Consider the following 22,544-nt stretch of genomic DNA (forward strand, 5'->3'; position numbering starts at 1 on the left):
AATCGTGATTTTCCTCTCCGCAGAGGTTGCACCTTATCGTATGGCTACATCTTGAGGCTATGTGACCTTCTTGGCCACACCTATTGCAGCGAATCACACGCTCCGCGCCGCAGGTCTCCTGGGTGTGGCCAAACCTCAAGCAATTTCGGCAATACATAGGCATTTGAGGATAGAACAGGAAGCCCCGAACTCTCCCGATGGCAAAATTTGGGGGCGGATGGCAAAGACCCCCAATACCACCGGGATCCTTACGGAGCTTGACCCAGAACTTCCTCTTGCCGTTCCAGAACCGCACGGAGTTCAAGATTTTGTTTGCGAATCGCACCTCTTCGCAGTATCGCCGAAGAAAAGTGGCTATATCCTCCGTGGTCACATAAGGGCTGTGCATAGCCACCACCAACGGTATATGTTCCTCACCATAGAGGAACTGGAACGAAAGACCGTCGAGTCGATCGTCCCTCTGGTCCGCACCAGACAAGGTTGCATAGATGTTATCGCAACACGCCGTGGCCGTGAAGGTGACGGTATACAGGCCACGGCTTTCCTGGTCATTTAGACACAGGATGTCCTCCCTATTGAGGCGGAAGTAGTCAAGAAGAATCACCTCCGCAATGAAGCGGAGGTTCTTCAACTGACGATGGCTCTCCGACACCTCTATGCGGATGGTATTTCGCATCGACATTTCCCCAGAGGGGAAAGCCCAGGAGAACGGCATCTTCCACACCCAGGGACTAAGCCCCTTCCCCAATAGCAGCAGGGGCTCGGAATCCCGCTATAAAAGCGGAACCCTTACCCAAGGCAGAGGTCGGGGGTACCCTAGGTGCTTCCGAAGCTACAGGTAACGCTCAACGTACCGAAAATGCCTTCTGAGACACAAGGTCCCAGAGACAGGGGGATCGCAACCCGTTGTCCGTGGACTAAGCCCGCTCCCCAATAGCAGCAAGGGGGTGAAGTCCCTCCATAAGGAGAGACAATCCCCCAAGGCCGAGAAGCGGGGTACCACAGACACCTTCCGACCAGACCAAATGCAGATACTACACTTGATCTTAGCCAAAAGGCCGAGAAGCGATAACCGTGAAAGGGGCGGGCCCAACAAGGTCCCCTTCATGGGCACTATCACTGCTTGCTGTCAGGGAGGCTGCCAGACAATTTTCCATGCACACTCTGGGCTGGGGGGCAGTCAACCACCAGTACACACAGCAGAACCTAAACCCATACCATTATTGCTAAGCAGCAAGACAGGGGCCCATTGCACTCCCACGGGGCCTTTTTAAATGCAATCCATAACCCGGATTTGCCAGGAACCCTTCTTACTCCTCCTACTTGCATGTGACACTGGGCTTAGGATCTGCATAGGAACACACACACACAAGCACACACCTACCTTTGTTGCCTGCAGATGCCTCCTTCGCTGTCCCCAAACGGTATCAAACCAACACCCACGGGAAGCTGTAAGCATAGAGGACATGCCTGCACCCCATTGGACTTACCTGTGTGGGTTAAATCCGGGTTATTTGACAACCTATGGCGGTGATGGTTCTGCTCAGGCAGAGCAGTGCTGATGCTCCTCATAAAGCTGTCGCTGCTGTGAAGGTTCTAGGTGACATCACAAATCCCTATGGTTACATACACAACAAAGCTGGGTTGTTGTTGTTTACACTCTGCAAGGCCTGTGGAAGTGAGTGACATCATAGCACTGTAGTTCTGAGGGTTCTAGATGGATGCAACAATCTCCTGTTGCTTCTATGAAGGCCATAATAGACGACATCACCAAACAGCTCCATAGTCACATACACAGCAAAGGAGAGATGTTGTTTACACCTAGTGATGTCAGTGGTATTGAGTGACATCACAGCACAGTGCTAAGGCTCCTGGGCCTGGACACAGCAGCGGCTGCAATATCTCAACGGAGAATACGTTTATATATATGTGTGTGTGTGCGCGTATATATATATATATATATATATATATATATATATATATATATTTCTCCGCCGAAATCACTTTTAAACCCATTTCCACCTTTTTTTCCCTTCTCTTCCTCTTACTTTTTTTTCACGTTTTTTTACGTTTTTCTCCTTTTCGCCTCTTTTCTGGGCGTATTATTCTTCTTTTTCTTCTTTTTTTTCGTCTAATGCATACCCCATCAGTGCAGCAATGCTTATTCAATACCGCCAGCAGATGGAGACACTGGGGGATAATTTTCTAAGGATTTATACTGATTTTTCCTGTCTGAATTTGTCGCACAGAAAGTTGCAGGCCAAATATGTGTGACATTTCTGCGACTTTAGCTTCTAGAGCATTTTTACAACATTATACATAGGTGCTGAATACATAAAAAGCGACTGTTCAGCGACAGACAAGTCGCATCGGCTGAAAGTAGGCCAGAATGTCAGTCCATGTTGGAGCAGGTTTAGATACAGTCTAAAGTATAGATCTCAAAGTCTGTGCACAGAATTTAGCAAGGGCCTCGCACCTTCTGATGCATCAGGTAGGTGCACAATAGCATAGCCTAACCCTCTGTACTTTGGTCTATATTGATGCGGGACATAGACAGCCAGCTGATGACCAATCCATTAGTGCAATGGATGGCTGGAAGCATTTGTCTTTGCCTTTGCAATACCACAGAAGCAATGCATGGTCAATGTACAGCAATGACACACCTGTGTGAACAGCCAGGAGACCCCCCCCCCCCCCCCCCATGTTATGTTACATAGTTACATAGTTAGTACGGTCGAAAAAAGACATATGTCCATCAAGTTCAACCAGGGAATTAAGGGGTAGGGGTGTGGCGCGATATTGGGGAAGGGATGAGATTTTATATTTCTTCATAAGCATTAATCTTATTTTGTCAATTAGGAACATTCAGCACCCACCCGCTATCAAGGCAGCTGCCTATCATGTCATGCCCTACCTGCACAGGTGTGCTGGCTACTCAAATGATCCAATTAAGGAGGCCATTTAGTCAGCAGCAGCAGAAGTCCTGTGCCTGGACGCTCCAACAGCGGCCAGACACAAGCAGAAGCAGCAGAAGCAGCAGCAGCAGCACCACCTTTTGTTTTTTGGCTGCAGCAGCAAGGCCCACAGGGCTGGCTAGCTGGCTAGCCAGCAAGCAGGTAGCAATGAAAGTAGGAATCTTTCTTTTTAACCCTGTAAGGGGGTGGTGCACTGTACCCGAAGATACTGCCATATCGGGTCAATGCATAGGGCGACGGAAGCAAGCTTCGAAATCGGCCCCCGTTCTCAAAAATCCATTTAATATATGGTCCCCAGATAGGGGACGTATCAGATATTAAACTGATAAGAACAGATACTACACTTGATCTTAGCCAAAAGGCCGAGAAGCGATAACCGTGAAAGGGGCGGGCCCAACAAGGTCCCCTTCATGGGCACTATCACTGCTTGCTGTCAGGGAGGCTGCCAGACAATTTTCCATGCACACTCTGGGCTGGGGGGCAGTCAACCACCAGTACACACAGCAGAACCTAAACCCATACCATTATTGCTAAGCAGCAAGACAGGGGCCCATTGCACTCCCACGGGGCCTTTTTAAATGCAATCCATAACCCGGATTTGCCAGGAACCCTTCTTACTCCTCCTACTTGCATGTGACACTGGGCTTAGGATCTGCATAGGAAACACACACACAAGCACACACCTACCTTTGTTGCCTGCAGATGCCTCCTTGGCTGTCCCCAAACGGTATCAAACCAACACCCACGGGAAGCTGTAAGCATAGAGGACATGCCTGCACCCCATTGGACTTACCTGTGTGGGTTAAATCCGGGTTATTTGACAACCTATGGCGGTGATGGTTCTGCTCAGGCAGAGCAGTGCTGATGCTCCTCATAAAGCTGTCGCTGCTGTGAAGGTTCTAGGTGACATCACAAATCCCTATGGTTACATACACAACAAAGCTGGGTTGTTGTTGTTTACACTCTGCAAGGCCTGTGGAAGTGAGTGACATCATAGCACTGTAGTTCTGAGGGTTCTAGATGGATGCAACAATCTCCTGTTGCTTCTATGAAGGCCATAATAGACGACATCACCAAACAGCTCCATAGTCACATACACAGCAAAGGAGAGATGTTGTTTACACCTAGTGATGTCAGTGGTATTGAGTGACATCACAGCACAGTGCTAAGGCTCCTGGGCCTGGACACAGCAGCGGCTGCAATATCTCAACGGAGAATACGTTTATATATATGTGTGTGTGTGCGCGTATATATATATATATATATATATATATATATATATATATATATATTTCTCCGCCGAAATCACTTTTAAACCCATTTCCACCTTTTTTTCCCTTCTCTTCCTCTTACTTTTTTTTCACGTTTTTTTACGTTTTTCTCCTTTTCGCCTCTTTTCTGGGCGTATTATTCTTCTTTTTCTTCTTTTTTTTCGTCTAATGCATACCCCATCAGTGCAGCAATGCTTATTCAATACCGCCAGCAGATGGAGACACTGGGGGATAATTTTCTAAGGATTTATACTGATTTTTCCTGTCTGAATTTGTCGCACAGAAAGTTGCAGGCCAAATATGTGTGACATTTCTGCGACTTTAGCTTCTAGAGCATTTTTACAACATTATACATAGGTACTGAATACATAAAAAGCGACTGTTCAGCGACAGACAAGTCGCATCGGCTGAAAGTAGGCCAGAATGTCAGTCCATGTTGGAGCAGGTTTAGATACAGTCTAAAGTATAGATCTCAAAGTCTGTGCACAGAATTTAGCAAGGGCCTCGCACCTTCTGATGCATCAGGTAGGTGCACAATAGCATAGCCTAACCCTCTGTACTTTGGTCTATATTGATGCGGGACATAGACAGCCAGCTGATGACCAATCCATTAGTGCAATGGATGGCTGGAAGCATTTGTCTTTGCCTTTGCAATACCACAGAAGCAATGCATGGTCAATGTACAGCAATGACACACCTGTGTGAACAGCCAGGAGACCCCCCCCCCCCCCCCCCCATGTTATGTTACATAGTTACATAGTTAGTACGGTCGAAAAAAGACATATGTCCATCAAGTTCAACCAGGGAATTAAGGGGTAGGGGTGTGGCGCGATATTGGGGAAGGGATGAGATTTTATATTTCTTCATAAGCATTAATCTTATTTTGTCAATTAGGAACATTCAGCACCCACCCGCTATCAAGGCAGCTGCCTATCATGTCATGCCCTACCTGCACAGGTGTGCTGGCTACTCAAATGATCCAATTAAGGAGGCCATTTAGTCAGCAGCAGCAGAAGTCCTGTGCCTGGACGCTCCAACAGCGGCCAGACACAAGCAGAAGCAGCAGAAGCAGCAGCAGCAGCACCACCTTTTGTTTTTTGGCTGCAGCAGCAAGGCCCACAGGGCTGGCTAGCTGGCTAGCCAGCAAGCAGGTAGCAATGAAAGTAGGAATCTTTCTTTTTAACCCTGTAAGGGGGTGGTGCACTGTACCCGAAGATACTGCCATATCGGGTCAATGCATAGGGCGACGGAAGCAAGCTTCGAAATCGGCCCCCGTTCTCAAAAATCCATTTAATATATGGTCCCCAGATAGGGGACGTATCAGATATTAAACTGATAAGAACAGATACTACACTTGATCTTAGCCAAAAGGCCGAGAAGCGATAACCGTGAAAGGGGCGGGCCCAACAAGGTCCCCTTCATGGGCACTATCACTGCTTGCTGTCAGGGAGGCTGCCAGACAATTTTCCATGCACACTCTGGGCTGGGGGGCAGTCAACCACCAGTACACACAGCAGAACCTAAACCCATACCATTATTGCTAAGCAGCAAGACAGGGGCCCATTGCACTCCCACGGGGCCTTTTTAAATGCAATCCATAACCCGGATTTGCCAGGAACCCTTCTTACTCCTCCTACTTGCATGTGACACTGGGCTTAGGATCTGCATAGGAAACACACACACAAGCACACACCTACCTTTGTTGCCTGCAGATGCCTCCTTGGCTGTCCCCAAACGGTATCAAACCAACACCCACGGGAAGCTGTAAGCATAGAGGACATGCCTGCACCCCATTGGACTTACCTGTGTGGGTTAAATCCGGGTTATTTGACAACCTATGGCGGTGATGGTTCTGCTCAGGCAGAGCAGTGCTGATGCTCCTCATAAAGCTGTCGCTGCTGTGAAGGTTCTAGGTGACATCACAAATCCCTATGGTTACATACACAACAAAGCTGGGTTGTTGTTGTTTACACTCTGCAAGGCCTGTGGAAGTGAGTGACATCATAGCACTGTAGTTCTGAGGGTTCTAGATGGATGCAACAATCTCCTGTTGCTTCTATGAAGGCCATAATAGACGACATCACCAAACAGCTCCATAGTCACATACACAGCAAAGGAGAGATGTTGTTTACACCTAGTGATGTCAGTGGTATTGAGTGACATCACAGCACAGTGCTAAGGCTCCTGGGCCTGGACACAGCAGCGGCTGCAATATCTCAACGGAGAATACGTTTATATATATGTGTGTGTGTGCGCGTATATATATATATATATATATATATATATATATTTCTCCGCCGAAATCACTTTTAAACCCATTTCCACCTTTTTTTCCCTTCTCTTCCTCTTACTTTTTTTTCACGTTTTTTTACGTTTTTCTCCTTTTCGCCTCTTTTCTGGGCGTATTATTCTTCTTTTTCTTCTTTTTTTTCGTCTAATGCATACCCCATCAGTGCAGCAATGCTTATTCAATACCGCCAGCAGATGGAGACACTGGGGGATAATTTTCTAAGGATTTATACTGATTTTTCCTGTCTGAATTTGTCGCACAGAAAGTTGCAGGCCAAATATGTGTGACATTTCTGCGACTTTAGCTTCTAGAGCATTTTTACAACATTATACATAGGTGCTGAATACATAAAAAGCGACTGTTCAGCGACAGACAAGTCGCATCGGCTGAAAGTAGGCCAGAATGTCAGTCCATGTTGGAGCAGGTTTAGATACAGTCTAAAGTATAGATCTCAAAGTCTGTGCACAGAATTTAGCAAGGGCCTCGCACCTTCTGATGCATCAGGTAGGTGCACAATAGCATAGCCTAACCCTCTGTACTTTGGTCTATATTGATGCGGGACATAGACAGCCAGCTGATGACCAATCCATTAGTGCAATGGATGGCTGGAAGCATTTGTCTTTGCCTTTGCAATACCACAGAAGCAATGCATGGTCAATGTACAGCAATGACACACCTGTGTGAACAGCCAGGAGACCCCCCCCCCCCCCCCCATGTTATGTTACATAGTTACATAGTTAGTACGGTCGAAAAAAGACATATGTCCATCAAGTTCAACCAGGGAATTAAGGGGTAGGGGTGTGGCGCGATATTGGGGAAGGGATGAGATTTTATATTTCTTCATAAGCATTAATCTTATTTTGTCAATTAGGAACATTCAGCACCCACCCGCTATCAAGGCAGCTGCCTATCATGTCATGCCCTACCTGCACAGGTGTGCTGGCTACTCAAATGATCCAATTAAGGAGGCCATTTAGTCAGCAGCAGCAGAAGTCCTGTGCCTGGACGCTCCAACAGCGGCCAGACACAAGCAGAAGCAGCAGCAGCAGCACCACCTTTTGATTTTTGGCTGCAGCAGCAAGGCCCACAGGGCTGGCTAGCTGGCTAGCCAGCAAGCAGGTAGCAATGAAAGTAGGAATCTTTCTTTTTAACCCTGTAAGGGGGTGGTGCACTGTACCCGAAGATACTGCCATATCGGGTCAATGCATAGGGCGACGGAAGCAAGCTTCGAAATCGGCCCCCGTTCTCAAAAATCCATTTAATATATGGTCCCCAGATAGGGGACGTATCAGATATTAAACTGATAAGAACAGATACTACACTTGATCTTAGCCAAAAGGCCGAGAAGCGATAACCGTGAAAGGGGCGGGCCCAACAAGGTCCCCTTCATGGGCACTATCACTGCTTGCTGTCAGGGAGGCTGCCAGACAATTTTCCATGCACACTCTGGGCTGGGGGGCAGTCAACCACCAGTACACACAGCAGAACCTAAACCCATACCATTATTGCTAAGCAGCAAGACAGGGGCCCATTGCACTCCCACGGGGCCTTTTTAAATGCAATCCATAACCCGGATTTGCCAGGAACCCTTCTTACTCCTCCTACTTGCATGTGACACTGGGCTTAGGATCTGCATAGGAAACACACACACAAGCACACACCTACCTTTGTTGCCTGCAGATGCCTCCTTGGCTGTCCCCAAACGGTATCAAACCAACACCCACGGGAAGCTGTAAGCATAGAGGACATGCCTGCACCCCATTGGACTTACCTGTGTGGGTTAAATCCGGGTTATTTGACAACCTATGGCGGTGATGGTTCTGCTCAGGCAGAGCAGTGCTGATGCTCCTCATAAAGCTGTCGCTGCTGTGAAGGTTCTAGGTGACATCACAAATCCCTATGGTTACATACACAACAAAGCTGGGTTGTTGTTGTTTACACTCTGCAAGGCCTGTGGAAGTGAGTGACATCATAGCACTGTAGTTCTGAGGGTTCTAGATGGATGCAACAATCTCCTGTTGCTTCTATGAAGGCCATAATAGACGACATCACCAAACAGCTCCATAGTCACATACACAGCAAAGGAGAGATGTTGTTTACACCTAGTGATGTCAGTGGTATTGAGTGACATCACAGCACAGTGCTAAGGCTCCTGGGCCTGGACACAGCAGCGGCTGCAATATCTCAACGGAGAATACGTTTATATATATGTGTGTGTGTGCGCGTATATATATATATATATATATATATATATATATTTCTCCGCCGAAATCACTTTTAAACCCATTTCCACCTTTTTTTCCCTTCTCTTCCTCTTACTTTTTTTTCACGTTTTTTTACGTTTTTCTCCTTTTCGCCTCTTTTCTGGGCGTATTATTCTTCTTTTTCTTCTTTTTTTTCGTCTAATGCATACCCCATCAGTGCAGCAATGCTTATTCAATACCGCCAGCAGATGGAGACACTGGGGGATAATTTTCTAAGGATTTATACTGATTTTTCCTGTCTGAATTTGTCGCACAGAAAGTTGCAGGCCAAATATGTGTGACATTTCTGCGACTTTAGCTTCTAGAGCATTTTTACAACATTATACATAGGTGCTGAATACATAAAAAGCGACTGTTCAGCGACAGACAAGTCGCATCGGCTGAAAGTAGGCCAGAATGTCAGTCCATGTTGGAGCAGGTTTAGATACAGTCTAAAGTATAGATCTCAAAGTCTGTGCACAGAATTTAGCAAGGGCCTCGCACCTTCTGATGCATCAGGTAGGTGCACAATAGCATAGCCTAACCCTCTGTACTTTGGTCTATATTGATGCGGGACATAGACAGCCAGCTGATGACCAATCCATTAGTGCAATGGATGGCTGGAAGCATTTGTCTTTGCCTTTGCAATACCACAGAAGCAATGCATGGTCAATGTACAGCAATGACACACCTGTGTGAACAGCCAGGAGACCCCCCCCCCCCCCCCCATGTTATGTTACATAGTTACATAGTTAGTACGGTCGAAAAAAGACATATGTCCATCAAGTTCAACCAGGGAATTAAGGGGTAGGGGTGTGGCGCGATATTGGGGAAGGGATGAGATTTTATATTTCTTCATAAGCATTAATCTTATTTTGTCAATTAGGAACATTCAGCACCCACCCGCTATCAAGGCAGCTGCCTATCATGTCATGCCCTACCTGCACAGGTGTGCTGGCTACTCAAATGATCCAATTAAGGAGGCCATTTAGTCAGCAGCAGCAGAAGTCCTGTGCCTGGACGCTCCAACAGCGGCCAGACACAAGCAGAAGCAGCAGCAGCAGCACCACCTTTTGATTTTTGGCTGCAGCAGCAAGGCCCACAGGGCTGGCTAGCTGGCTAGCCAGCAAGCAGGTAGCAATGAAAGTAGGAATCTTTCTTTTTAACCCTGTAAGGGGGTGGTGCACTGTACCCGAAGATACTGCCATATCGGGTCAATGCATAGGGCGACGGAAGCAAGCTTCGAAATCGGCCCCCGTTCTCAAAAATCCATTTAATATATGGTCCCCAGATAGGGGACGTATCAGATATTAAACTGATAAGAACAGATACTACACTTGATCTTAGCCAAAAGGCCGAGAAGCGATAACCGTGAAAGGGGCGGGCCCAACAAGGTCCCCTTCATGGGCACTATCACTGCTTGCTGTCAGGGAGGCTGCCAGACAATTTTCCATGCACACTCTGGGCTGGGGGGCAGTCAACCACCAGTACACACAGCAGAACCTAAACCCATACCATTATTGCTAAGCAGCAAGACAGGGGCCCATTGCACTCCCACGGGGCCTTTTTAAATGCAATCCATAACCCGGATTTGCCAGGAACCCTTCTTACTCCTCCTACTTGCATGTGACACTGGGCTTAGGATCTGCATAGGAAACACACACACAAGCACACACCTACCTTTGTTGCCTGCAGATGCCTCCTTGGCTGTCCCCAAACGGTATCAAACCAACACCCACGGGAAGCTGTAAGCATAGAGGACATGCCTGCACCCCATTGGACTTACCTGTGTGGGTTAAATCCGGGTTATTTGACAACCTATGGCGGTGATGGTTCTGCTCAGGCAGAGCAGTGCTGATGCTCCTCATAAAGCTGTCGCTGCTGTGAAGGTTCTAGGTGACATCACAAATCCCTATGGTTACATACACAACAAAGCTGGGTTGTTGTTGTTTACACTCTGCAAGGCCTGTGGAAGTGAGTGACATCATAGCACTGTAGTTCTGAGGGTTCTAGATGGATGCAACAATCTCCTGTTGCTTCTATGAAGGCCATAATAGACGACATCACCAAACAGCTCCATAGTCACATACACAGCAAAGGAGAGATGTTGTTTACACCTAGTGATGTCAGTGGTATTGAGTGACATCACAGCACAGTGCTAAGGCTCCTGGGCCTGGACACAGCAGCGGCTGCAATATCTCAACGGAGAATACGTTTATATATATGTGTGTGTGTGCGCGTATATATATATATATATATATATATATATATTTCTCCGCCGAAATCACTTTTAAACCCATTTCCACCTTTTTTTCCCTTCTCTTCCTCTTACTTTTTTTTCACGTTTTTTTACGTTTTTCTCCTTTTCGCCTCTTTTCTGGGCGTATTATTCTTCTTTTTCTTCTTTTTTTTCGTCTAATGCATACCCCATCAGTGCAGCAATGCTTATTCAATACCGCCAGCAGATGGAGACACTGGGGGATAATTTTCTAAGGATTTATACTGATTTTTCCTGTCTGAATTTGTCGCACAGAAAGTTGCAGGCCAAATATGTGTGACATTTCTGCGACTTTAGCTTCTAGAGCATTTTTACAACATTATACATAGGTGCTGAATACATAAAAAGCGACTGTTCAGCGACAGACAAGTCGCATCGGCTGAAAGTAGGCCAGAATGTCAGTCCATGTTGGAGCAGGTTTAGATACAGTCTAAAGTATAGATCTCAAAGTCTGTGCACAGAATTTAGCAAGGGCCTCGCACCTTCTGATGCATCAGGTAGGTGCACAATAGCATAGCCTAACCCTCTGTACTTTGGTCTATATTGATGCGGGACATAGACAGCCAGCTGATGACCAATCCATTAGTGCAATGGATGGCTGGAAGCATTTGTCTTTGCCTTTGCAATACCACAGAAGCAATGCATGGTCAATGTACAGCAATGACACACCTGTGTGAACAGCCAGGAGACCCCCCCCCCCCCCCCCATGTTATGTTACATAGTTACATAGTTAGTACGGTCGAAAAAAGACATATGTCCATCAAGTTCAACCAGGGAATTAAGGGGTAGGGGTGTGGCGCGATATTGGGGAAGGGATGAGATTTTATATTTCTTCATAAGCATTAATCTTATTTTGTCAATTAGGAACATTCAGCACCCACCCGCTATCAAGGCAGCTGCCTATCATGTCATGCCCTACCTGCACAGGTGTGCTGGCTACTCAAATTATCCAATTAAGGAGGCCATTTAGTCAGCAGCAGCAGAAGTCCTGTGCCTGGACGCTCCAACAGCGGCCAGACACAAGCAGAAGCAGCAGAAGCAGCAGCAGCAGCACCACCTTTTGTTTTTTGGCTGCAGCAGCAAGGCCCACAGGGCTGGCTAGCTGGCTAGCCAGCAAGCAGGTAGCAATGAAAGTAGGAATCTTTCTTTTTAACCCTGTAAGGGGGTGGTGCACTGTACCCGAAGATACTGCCATATCGGGTCAATGCATAGGGCGACGGAAGCAAGCTTCGAAATCGGCCCCCGTTCTCAAAAATCCATTTAATATATGGTCCCCAGATAGGGGACGTATCAGATATTAAACTGATAAGAACAGATACTACACTTGATCTTAGCCAAAAGGCCGAGAAGCGATAACCGTGAAAGGGGCGGGCCCAACAAGGTCCCCTTCATGGGCACTATCACTGCTTGCTGTCAGGGAGGCTGCCAGACAATTTTCCATGCACACTCTGGGCTGGGGGGCAGTCAACCACCAGTACACACAGCAGAACCTAAACCCATACCATTATTGCTAAGCAGCAAGACAGGGGCCCATTGCACTCCCACGGGGCCTTTTTAAATGCAATCCATAACCCGGATTTGCCAGGAACCCTTCTTACTCCTCCTACTTGCATGTGACACTGGGCTTAGGATCTGCATAGGAAACACACACACAAGCACACACCTACCTTTGTTGCCTGCAGATGCCTCCTTGGCTGTCCCCAAACGGTATCAAACCAACACCCACGGGAAGCTGTAAGCATAGAGGACATGCCTGCACCCCATTGGACTTACCTGTGTGGGTTAAATCCGGGTTATTTGACAACCTATGGCGGTGATGGTTCTGCTCAGGCAGAGCAGTGCTGATGCTCCTCATAAAGCTGTCGCTGCTGTGAAGGTTCTAGGTGACATCACAAATCCCTATGGTTACATACACAACAAAGCTGGGTTGTTGTTGTTTACACTCTGCAAGGCCTGTGGAAGTGAGTGACATCATAGCACTGTAGTTCTGAGGGTTCTAGATGGATGCAACAATCTCCTGTTGCTTCTATGAAGGCCATAATAGACGACATCACCAAACAGCTCCATAGTCACATACACAGCAAAGGAGAGATGTTGTTTACACCTAGTGATGTCAGTGGTATTGAGTGACATCACAGCACAGTGCTAAGGCTCCTGGGCCTGGACACAGCAGCGGCTGCAATATCTCAACGGAGAATACGTTTATATATATGTGTGTGTGTGCGCGTATATATATATATATATATATATATATATATATATATATATTTCTCCGCCGAAATCACTTTTAAACCCATTTCCACCTTTTTTTCCCTTCTCTTCCTCTTACTTTTTTTTCACGTTTTTTTACGTTTTTCTCCTTTTCGCCTCTTTTCTGGGCGTATTATTCTTCTTTTTCTTCTTTTTTTTCGTCTAATGCATACCCCATCAGTGCAGCAATGCTTATTCAATACCGCCAGCAGATGGAGACACTGGGGGATAATTTTCTAAGGATTTATACTGATTTTTCCTGTCTGAATTTGTCGCACAGAAAGTTGCAGGCCAAATATGTGTGACATTTCTGCGACTTTAGCTTCTAGAGCATTTTTACAACATTATACATAGGTGCTGAATACATAAAAAGCGACTGTTCAGCGACAGACAAGTCGCATCGGCTGAAAGTAGGCCAGAATGTCAGTCCATGTTGGAGCAGGTTTAGATACAGTCTAAAGTATAGATCTCAAAGTCTGTGCACAGAATTTAGCAAGGGCCTCGCACCTTCTGATGCATCAGGTAGGTGCACAATAGCATAGCCTAACCCTCTGTACTTTGGTCTATATTGATGCGGGACATAGACAGCCAGCTGATGACCAATCCATTAGTGCAATGGATGGCTGGAAGCATTTGTCTTTGCCTTTGCAATACCACAGAAGCAATGCATGGTCAATGTACAGCAATGACACACCTGTGTGAACAGCCAGGAGACCCCCCCCCCCCCCATGTTATGTTACATAGTTACATAGTTAGTACGGTCGAAAAAAGACATATGTCCATCAAGTTCAACCAGGGAATTAAGGGGTAGGGGTGTGGCGCGATATTGGGGAAGGGATGAGATTTTATATTTCTTCATAAGCATTAATCTTATTTTGTCAATTAGGAACATTCAGCACCCACCCGCTATCAAGGCAGCTGCCTATCATGTCATGCCCTACCTGCACAGGTGTGCTGGCTACTCAAATGATCCAATTAAGGAGGCCATTTAGTCAGCAGCAGCAGAAGTCCTGTGCCTGGACGCTCCAACAGCGGCCAGACACAAGCAGAAGCAGCAGAAGCAGCAGCAGCAGCACCACCTTTTGTTTTTTGGCTGCAGCAGCAAGGCCCACAGGGCTGGCTAGCTGGCTAGCCAGCAAGCAGGTAGCAATGAAAGTAGGAATCTTTCTTTTTAACCCTGTAAGGGGGTGGTGCACTGTACCCGAAGATACTGCCATATCGGGTCAATGCATAGGGCGACGGAAGCAAGCTTCGAAATCGGCCCCCGTTCTCAAAAATCCATTTAATATATGGTCCCCAGATAGGGGACGTATCAGATATTAAACTGATAAGAACAGATACTACACTTGATCTTAGCCAAAAGGCCGAGAAGCGATAACCGTGAAAGGGGCGGGCCCAACAAGGTCCCCTTCATGGGCACTATCACTGCTTGCTGTCAGGGAGGCTGCCAGACAATTTTCCATGCACACTCTGGGCTGGGGGGCAGTCAACCACCAGTACACACAGCAGAACCTAAACCCATACCATTATTGCTAAGCAGCAAGACAGGGGCCCATTGCACTCCCACGGGGCCTTTTTAAATGCAATCCATAACCCGGATTTGCCAGGAACCCTTCTTACTCCTCCTACTTGCATGTGACACTGGGCTTAGGATCTGCATAGGAAACACACACACAAGCACACACCTACCTTTGTTGCCTGCAGATGCCTCCTTGGCTGTCCCCAAACGGTATCAAACCAACACTAACGGGAAGCTGTAAGCATAGAGGACATGCCTGCACCCCATTGGACTTACCTGTGTGGGTTAAATCCGGGTTATTTGACAACCTATGGCGGTGATGGTTCTGCTCAGGCAGAGCAGGCAGAGCAGTGCTGATGCTCCTCATAAAGCTGTCGCTGCTGTGAAGGTTCTAGGTGACATCACAAATCCCTATGGTTACATACACAACAAAGCTGGGTTGTTGTTGTTTACACTCTGCAAGGCCTGTGGAAGTGAGTGACATCATAGCACTGTAGTTCTGAGGGTTCTAGATGGATGCAACAATCTCCTGTTGCTTCTATGAAGGCCATAATAGACGACATCACCAAACAGCTCCATAGTCACATACACAGCAAAGGAGAGATGTTGTTTACACCTAGTGATGTCAGTGGTATTGAGTGACATCACAGCACAGTGCTAAGGCTCCTGGGCCTGGACACAGCAGCGGCTGCAATATCTCAACGGAGAATACGTTTATATATATGTGTGTGTGTGCGCGTATATATATATATATATATATATATATATATATATATATTTCTCCGCCGAAATCACTTTTAAACCCATTTCCACCTTTTTTTCCCTTCTCTTCCTCTTACTTTTTTTTCACGTTTTTTTACGTTTTTCTCCTTTTCGCCTCTTTTCTGGGCGTATTATTCTTCTTTTTCTTCTTTTTTTTCGTCTAATGCATACCCCATCAGTGCAGCAATGCTTATTCAATACCGCCAGCAGATAGAGACACTGGGGGATAATTTTCTAAGGATTTATACTGATTTTTCCTGTCTGAATTTGTCGCACAGAAAGTTGCAGGCCAAATATGTGTGACATTTCTGCGACTTTAGCTTCTAGAGCATTTTTACAACATTATACATAGGTGCTGAATACATAAAAAGCGACTGTTCAGCGACAGACAAGTCGCATCGGCTGAAAGTAGGCCAGAATGTCAGTCCATGTTGGAGCAGGTTTAGATACAGTCTAAAGTATAGATCTCAAAGTCTGTGCACAGAATTTAGCAAGGGCCTCGCACCTTCTGATGCATCAGGTAGGTGCACAATAGCATAGCCTAACCCTCTGTACTTTGGTCTATATTGATGCGGGACATAGACAGCCAGCTGATGACCAATCCATTAGTGCAATGGATGGCTGGAAGCATTTGTCTTTGCCTTTGCAATACCACAGAAGCAATGCATGGTCAATGTACAGCAATGACACACCTGTGTGAACAGCCAGGAGACCCCCCCCCCCCATGTTATGTTACATAGTTACATAGTTAGTACGGTCGAAAAAAGACATATGTCCATCAAGTTCAACCAGGGAATTAAGGGGTAGGGGTGTGGCGCGATATTGGGGAAGGGATGAGATTTTATATTTCTTCATAAGCATTAATCTTATTTTGTCAATTAGGAACATTCAGCACCCACCCGCTATCAAGGCAGCTGCCTATCATGTCATGCCCTACCTGCACAGGTGTGCTGGCTACTCAAATGATCCAATTAAGGAGGCCATTTAGTCAGCAGCAGCAGAAGTCCTGTGCCTGGACGCTCCAACAGCGGCCAGACACAAGCAGAAGCAGCAGAAGCAGCAGCAGCAGCAGCACCACCTTTTGTTTTTTGGCTGCAGCAGCAAGGCCCACAGGGCTGGCTAGCTGGCTAGCCAGCAAGCAGGTAGCAATGAAAGTAGGAATCTTTCTTTTTAACCCTGTAAGGGGGTGGTGCACTGTACCCGAAGATACTGCCATATCGGGTCAATGCATAGGGCGACGGAAGCAAGCTTCGAAATCGGCCCCCGTTCTCAAAAATCCATTTAATATATGGTCCCCAGATAGGGGACGTATCAGATATTAAACTGATAAGAACAGATTTAAGTTAACCCTCAGAACTCCATCAGAGCTCTAAGTTCTTATTTGAGCTTGATTTTTTTTTTGTTCATCATCAGGAAAACCCGTTTTTCTTTATTTCTTTATCTTTTTTAACAATAAAATAAACCATATTTAAAACATAAAAAAAATATTTAACCAAAACTAACCATTCAATATTTCACCAAAGAGGATTACCAAAAGGTCATTCCTCTTCTCCATGCAAAAACCATCAAGAACTCTAGGAAACCACAAGTTATTGCACCTCTCTGCATCTCACTTTTAGCTGGAACAGCCAGCCATGCCGGAACTTTGTATGTTTCCACAAATCTATCCACATCTGCGTGAAACGAACAATAAACTTTATCCCTTGCTTCATTTATTTTGTATCCCAATCTTTCTTTTAGACTACCCAAATCCTTGTCAAAGGCCTTTTTCTCTTTATTTGTCACACTCTCGAAAACAACATCAAGAGAGCCTCCATACCTTACCGGTATAAATTCATCTTCTTCATTTTCTTTCCTTTTCTTCTCCTCCACCACTTTTCTAGTTGGAGCTTCTTCCCCTTCCGGTTCTTCACTCACTTCAATTGCCTCCTCTCTATTTCTTTTCATACCCTCCTTCTTCTTCTTCTTCCTCTTAGGACACGTGCCTACCAGATGCCCCTCATCACCACATAGGTGGCATTTTTTCTTTTCTTTACATGCTTCTGGTCCATGGCCTTCTCCTTGACATTTATAGCACCACAAGATGTCGCAGAAATCTTTCCTATGCCCGTACTTCTTACACTTTCGACAAAAGTCGTCCATGCCAGAAAAGAACAGGTCCCCATTTACTGTACCAATCTTAAAACGACCAGGCGGATACATTAGCCTTCCATCAGGTGCTTTCTGAAACTTCACTTGAAATTTCCACTTCGTCGTCCAAAGACCGAATTGATTATATATCTTGCCTTTTGGCTTCACCTCCTCACAGAATCTGGAAAGGAACAAAACAATCTCCTCTTCTGGAATATACGGACTGTACATCCTTACAGTTAGAAGTCTTTCCTGCGTCGGAAAATGGGGAGTAATCTCTACCCCTCCCAATACAGGGTGCGACTTCCACAGCAATGCTTTATTGCAGAACATACCACAGTCCTCCTCCGAAACCAGAACCACGTCATAGATACCACTTCTTGGAAATTCCAGCATGGATAATATATGTTCCTTCTTCAGCTCAAAGAGCTTGAACAAAATCTCTTCCACTACGAAAAATAAGCCTCTCTCCTTCTTCTCAGGGTCCAAAAGAGTAACACGAACTCCATTTCGTAGTCTGGCGTAGCTAGGTACACCTATAGCAGGATCTTCTGTCTTGCCAGCCTCCTCCATCGCAGAACAAAACACCTCCCCTACTGCAAGCAGGTAGGTGGTGATCGCTTCTCGTTGCCCGAGGACTAAGCCGCTACCCTGATGTCAGCAAGGGGGTTTAGTCCCACCAAAAGGTGGAACGATCCCCCAGGGAAAAGGAGCGGGTACCCCGGGCACCTTCCAGCCAGATCAAGCAAGCAAATACTACACTTGATCTTAGCCAAAAGGCCGAGAAGCGATAACCGTGAAAGGGGCGGGCCCAACAAGGTCCCCTTCATGGGCACTATCACTGCTTGCTGTCAGGGAGGCTGCCAGACAATTTTCCATGCACACTCTGGGCTGGGGGGCAGTCAACCACCAGTACACACAGCAGAACCTAAACCCATACCATTATTGCTAAGCAGCAAGACAGGGGCCCATTGCACTCCCACGGGGCCTTTTTAAATGCAATCCATAACCCGGATTTGCCAGGAACCCTTCTTACTCCTCCTACTTGCATGTGACACTGGGCTTAGGATCTGCATAGGAAACACACACACAAGCACACACCTACCTTTGTTGCCTGCAGATGCCTCCTTGGCTGTCCCCAAACGGTATCAAACCAACACCCACGGGAAGCTGTAAGCATAGAGGACATGCCTGCACCCCATTGGACTTACCTGTGTGGGTTAAATCCGGGTTATTTGACAACCTATGGCGGTGATGGTTCTGCTCAGGCAGAGCAGTGCTGATGCTCCTCATAAAGCTGTCGCTGCTGTGAAGGTTCTAGGTGACATCACAAATCCCTATGGTTACATACACAACAAAGCTGGGTTGTTGTTGTTTACACTCTGCAAGGCCTGTGGAAGTGAGTGACATCATAGCACTGTAGTTCTGAGGGTTCTAGATGGATGCAACAATCTCCTGTTGCTTCTATGAAGGCCATAATAGACGACATCACCAAACAGCTCCATAGTCACATACACAGCAAAGGAGAGATGTTGTTTACACCTAGTGATGTCAGTGGTATTGAGTGACATCACAGCACAGTGCTAAGGCTCCTGGGCCTGGACACAGCAGCGGCTGCAATATCTCAACGGAGAATACGTTTATATATATGTGTGTGTGTGCGCGTATATATATATATATATATATATATATATATTTCTCCGCCGAAATCACTTTTAAACCCATTTCCACCTTTTTTTCCCTTCTCTTCCTCTTACTTTTTTTTCACGTTTTTTTACGTTTTTCTCCTTTTCGCCTCTTTTCTGGGCGTATTATTCTTCTTTTTCTTCTTTTTTTTCGTCTAATGCATACCCCATCAGTGCAGCAATGCTTATTCAATACCGCCAGCAGATGGAGACACTGGGGGATAATTTTCTAAGGATTTATACTGATTTTTCCTGTCTGAATTTGTCGCACAGAAAGTTGCAGGCCAAATATGTGTGACATTTCTGCGACTTTAGCTTCTAGAGCATTTTTACAACATTATACATAGGTGCTGAATACATAAAAAGCGACTGTTCAGCGACAGACAAGTCGCATCGGCTGAAAGTAGGCCAGAATGTCAGTCCATGTTGGAGCAGGTTTAGATACAGTCTAAAGTATAGATCTCAAAGTCTGTGCACAGAATTTAGCAAGGGCCTCGCACCTTCTGATGCATCAGGTAGGTGCACAATAGCATAGCCTAACCCTCTGTACTTTGGTCTATATTGATGCGGGACATAGACAGCCAGCTGATGACCAATCCATTAGTGCAATGGATGGCTGGAAGCATTTGTCTTTGCCTTTGCAATACCACAGAAGCAATGCATGGTCAATGTACAGCAATGACACACCTGTGTGAACAGCCAGGAGACCCCCCCCCCCCCCCCCCATGTTATGTTACATAGTTACATAGTTAGTACGGTCGAAAAAAGACATATGTCCATCAAGTTCAACCAGGGAATTAAGGGGTAGGGGTGTGGCGCGATATTGGGGAAGGGATGAGATTTTATATTTCTTCATAAGCATTAATCTTATTTTGTCAATTAGGAACATTCAGCACCCACCCGCTATCAAGGCAGCTGCCTATCATGTCATGCCCTACCTGCACAGGTGTGCTGGCTACTCAAATGATCCAATTAAGGAGGCCATTTAGTCAGCAGCAGCAGAAGTCCTGTGCCTGGACGCTCCAACAGCGGCCAGACACAAGCAGAAGCAGCAGAAGCAGCAGCAGCAGCAGCACCACCTTTTGTTTTTTGGCTGCAGCAGCAAGGCCCACAGGGCTGGCTAGCTGGCTAGCCAGCAAGCAGGTAGCAATGAAAGTAGGAATCTTTCTTTTTAACCCTGTAAGGGGGTGGTGCACTGTACCCGAAGATACTGCCATATCGGGTCAATGCATAGGGCGACGGAAGCAAGCTTCGAAATCGGCCCCCGTTCTCAAAAATCCATTTAATATATGGTCCCCAGATAGGGGACGTATCAGATATTAAACTGATAAGAACAGATACTACACTTGATCTTAGCCAAAAGGCCGAGAAGCGATAACCGTGAAAGGGGCGGGCCCAACAAGGTCCCCTTCATGGGCACTATCACTGCTTGCTGTCAGGGAGGCTGCCAGACAATTTTCCATGCACACTCTGGGCTGGGGGGCAGTCAACCACCAGTACACACAGCAGAACCTAAACCCATACCATTATTGCTAAGCAGCAAGACAGGGGCCCATTGCACTCCCACGGGGCCTTTTTAAATGCAATCCATAACCCGGATTTGCCAGGAACCCTTCTTACTCCTCCTACTTGCATGTGACACTGGGCTTAGGATCTGCATAGGAAACACACACACAAGCACACACCTACCTTTGTTGCCTGCAGATGCCTCCTTGGCTGTCCCCAAACGGTATCAAACCAACACCCACGGGAAGCTGTAAGCATAGAGGACATGCCTGCACCCCATTGGACTTACCTGTGTGGGTTAAATCCGGGTTATTTGACAACCTATGGCGGTGATGGTTCTGCTCAGGCAGAGCAGTGCTGATGCTCCTCATAAAGCTGTCGCTGCTGTGAAGGTTCTAGGTGACATCACAAATCCCTATGGTTACATACACAACAAAGCTGGGTTGTTGTTGTTTACACTCTGCAAGGCCTGTGGAAGTGAGTGACATCATAGCACTGTAGTTCTGAGGGTTCTAGATGGATGCAACAATCTCCTGTTGCTTCTATGAAGGCCATAATAGACGACATCACCAAACAGCTCCATAGTCACATACACAGCAAAGGAGAGATGTTGTTTACACCTAGTGATGTCAGTGGTATTGAGTGACATCACAGCACAGTGCTAAGGCTCCTGGGCCTGGACACAGCAGCGGCTGCAATATCTCAACGGAGAATACGTTTATATATATGTGTGTGTGTGCGCGTATATATATATATATATATATATATATATATATTTCTCCGCCGAAATCACTTTTAAACCCATTTCCACCTTTTTTTCCCTTCTCTTCCTCTTACTTTTTTTTCACGTTTTTTTACGTTTTTCTCCTTTTCGCCTCTTTTCTGGGCGTATTATTCTTCTTTTTCTTCTTTTTTTTCGTCTAATGCATACCCCATCAGTGCAGCAATGCTTATTCAATACCGCCAGCAGATGGAGACACTGGGGGATAATTTTCTAAGGATTTATACTGATTTTTCCTGTTTGAATTTGTCGCACAGAAAGTTGCAGGCCAAATATGTGTGACATTTCTGCGACTTTAGCTTCTAGAGCATTTTTACAACATTATACATAGGTGCTGAATACATAAAAAGCGACTGTTCAGCGACAGACAAGTCGCATCGGCTGAAAGTAGGCCAGAATGTCAGTCCATGTTGGAGCAGGTTTAGATACAGTCTAAAGTATAGATCTCAAAGTCTGTGCACAGAATTTAGCAAGGGCCTCGCACCTTCTGATGCATCAGGTAGGTGCACAATAGCATAGCCTAACCCTCTGTACTTTGGTCTATATTGATGCGGGACATAGACAGCCAGCTGATGACCAATCCATTAGTGCAATGGATGGCTGGAAGCATTTGTCTTTGCCTTTGCAATACCACAGAAGCAATGCATGGTCAATGTACAGCAATGACACACCTGTGTGAACAGCCAGGAGACCCCCCCCCCCCCCCCCATGTTATGTTACATAGTTACATAGTTAGTACGGTCGAAAAAAGACATATGTCCATCAAGTTCAACCAGGGAATTAAGGGGTAGGGGTGTGGCGCGATATTGGGGAAGGGATGAGATTTTATATTTCTTCATAAGCATTAATCTTAT

The 22,544-nt window shown here is 46.2% G+C and overlaps 8 non-coding genes and 2 pseudogenes across 8 annotated transcripts; all 10 read right to left on the minus strand.

The window, feature by feature from the left end:
* Nucleotides 1-852: 852 nt before the first annotated feature.
* Nucleotides 853-1,070, minus strand: LOC130349000 (U2 spliceosomal RNA; annotated as a pseudogene).
* A 2,088-nt stretch (nt 1,071-3,158) lies between these two features.
* Nucleotides 3,159-3,349, minus strand: LOC130349029 (U2 spliceosomal RNA). Its single transcript, XR_008886462.1, has one exon. It is a non-coding gene; the product is annotated as a U2 spliceosomal RNA (small nuclear RNA).
* Nucleotides 3,350-5,439: 2,090 nt separating this feature from the next.
* LOC130349030 (U2 spliceosomal RNA) lies at nt 5,440-5,630 on the minus strand. Its single transcript, XR_008886463.1, has one exon. It is a non-coding gene; the product is annotated as a U2 spliceosomal RNA (small nuclear RNA).
* Nucleotides 5,631-7,697: 2,067 nt separating this feature from the next.
* LOC130349031 (U2 spliceosomal RNA) lies at nt 7,698-7,888 on the minus strand. The gene has a single exon (XR_008886464.1). It is a non-coding gene; the product is annotated as a U2 spliceosomal RNA (small nuclear RNA).
* Nucleotides 7,889-9,955: 2,067 nt separating this feature from the next.
* On the minus strand, nt 9,956-10,146 carry LOC130349032 (U2 spliceosomal RNA). The gene has a single exon (XR_008886465.1). It is a non-coding gene; the product is annotated as a U2 spliceosomal RNA (small nuclear RNA).
* A 2,074-nt stretch (nt 10,147-12,220) lies between these two features.
* Nucleotides 12,221-12,411, minus strand: LOC130349033 (U2 spliceosomal RNA). The gene has a single exon (XR_008886466.1). It is a non-coding gene; the product is annotated as a U2 spliceosomal RNA (small nuclear RNA).
* Nucleotides 12,412-14,492: 2,081 nt separating this feature from the next.
* Nucleotides 14,493-14,683, minus strand: LOC130349034 (U2 spliceosomal RNA). Its single transcript, XR_008886467.1, has one exon. It is a non-coding gene; the product is annotated as a U2 spliceosomal RNA (small nuclear RNA).
* A 2,089-nt stretch (nt 14,684-16,772) lies between these two features.
* On the minus strand, nt 16,773-16,959 carry LOC130348997 (U2 spliceosomal RNA). Its single transcript, XR_008886437.1, has one exon. It is a non-coding gene; the product is annotated as a U2 spliceosomal RNA (small nuclear RNA).
* Nucleotides 16,960-18,399: 1,440 nt separating this feature from the next.
* On the minus strand, nt 18,400-18,510 carry LOC130349003 (U2 spliceosomal RNA; annotated as a pseudogene).
* A 2,078-nt stretch (nt 18,511-20,588) lies between these two features.
* On the minus strand, nt 20,589-20,779 carry LOC130349035 (U2 spliceosomal RNA). Its single transcript, XR_008886468.1, has one exon. It is a non-coding gene; the product is annotated as a U2 spliceosomal RNA (small nuclear RNA).
* Nucleotides 20,780-22,544: the final 1,765 nt, after the last annotated feature.

This window comes from Hyla sarda, unplaced genomic scaffold (assembly GCF_029499605.1).
Source record: "Hyla sarda isolate aHylSar1 unplaced genomic scaffold, aHylSar1.hap1 scaffold_908, whole genome shotgun sequence".
NCBI lineage: Eukaryota > Metazoa > Chordata > Amphibia > Anura > Hylidae > Hyla > Hyla sarda.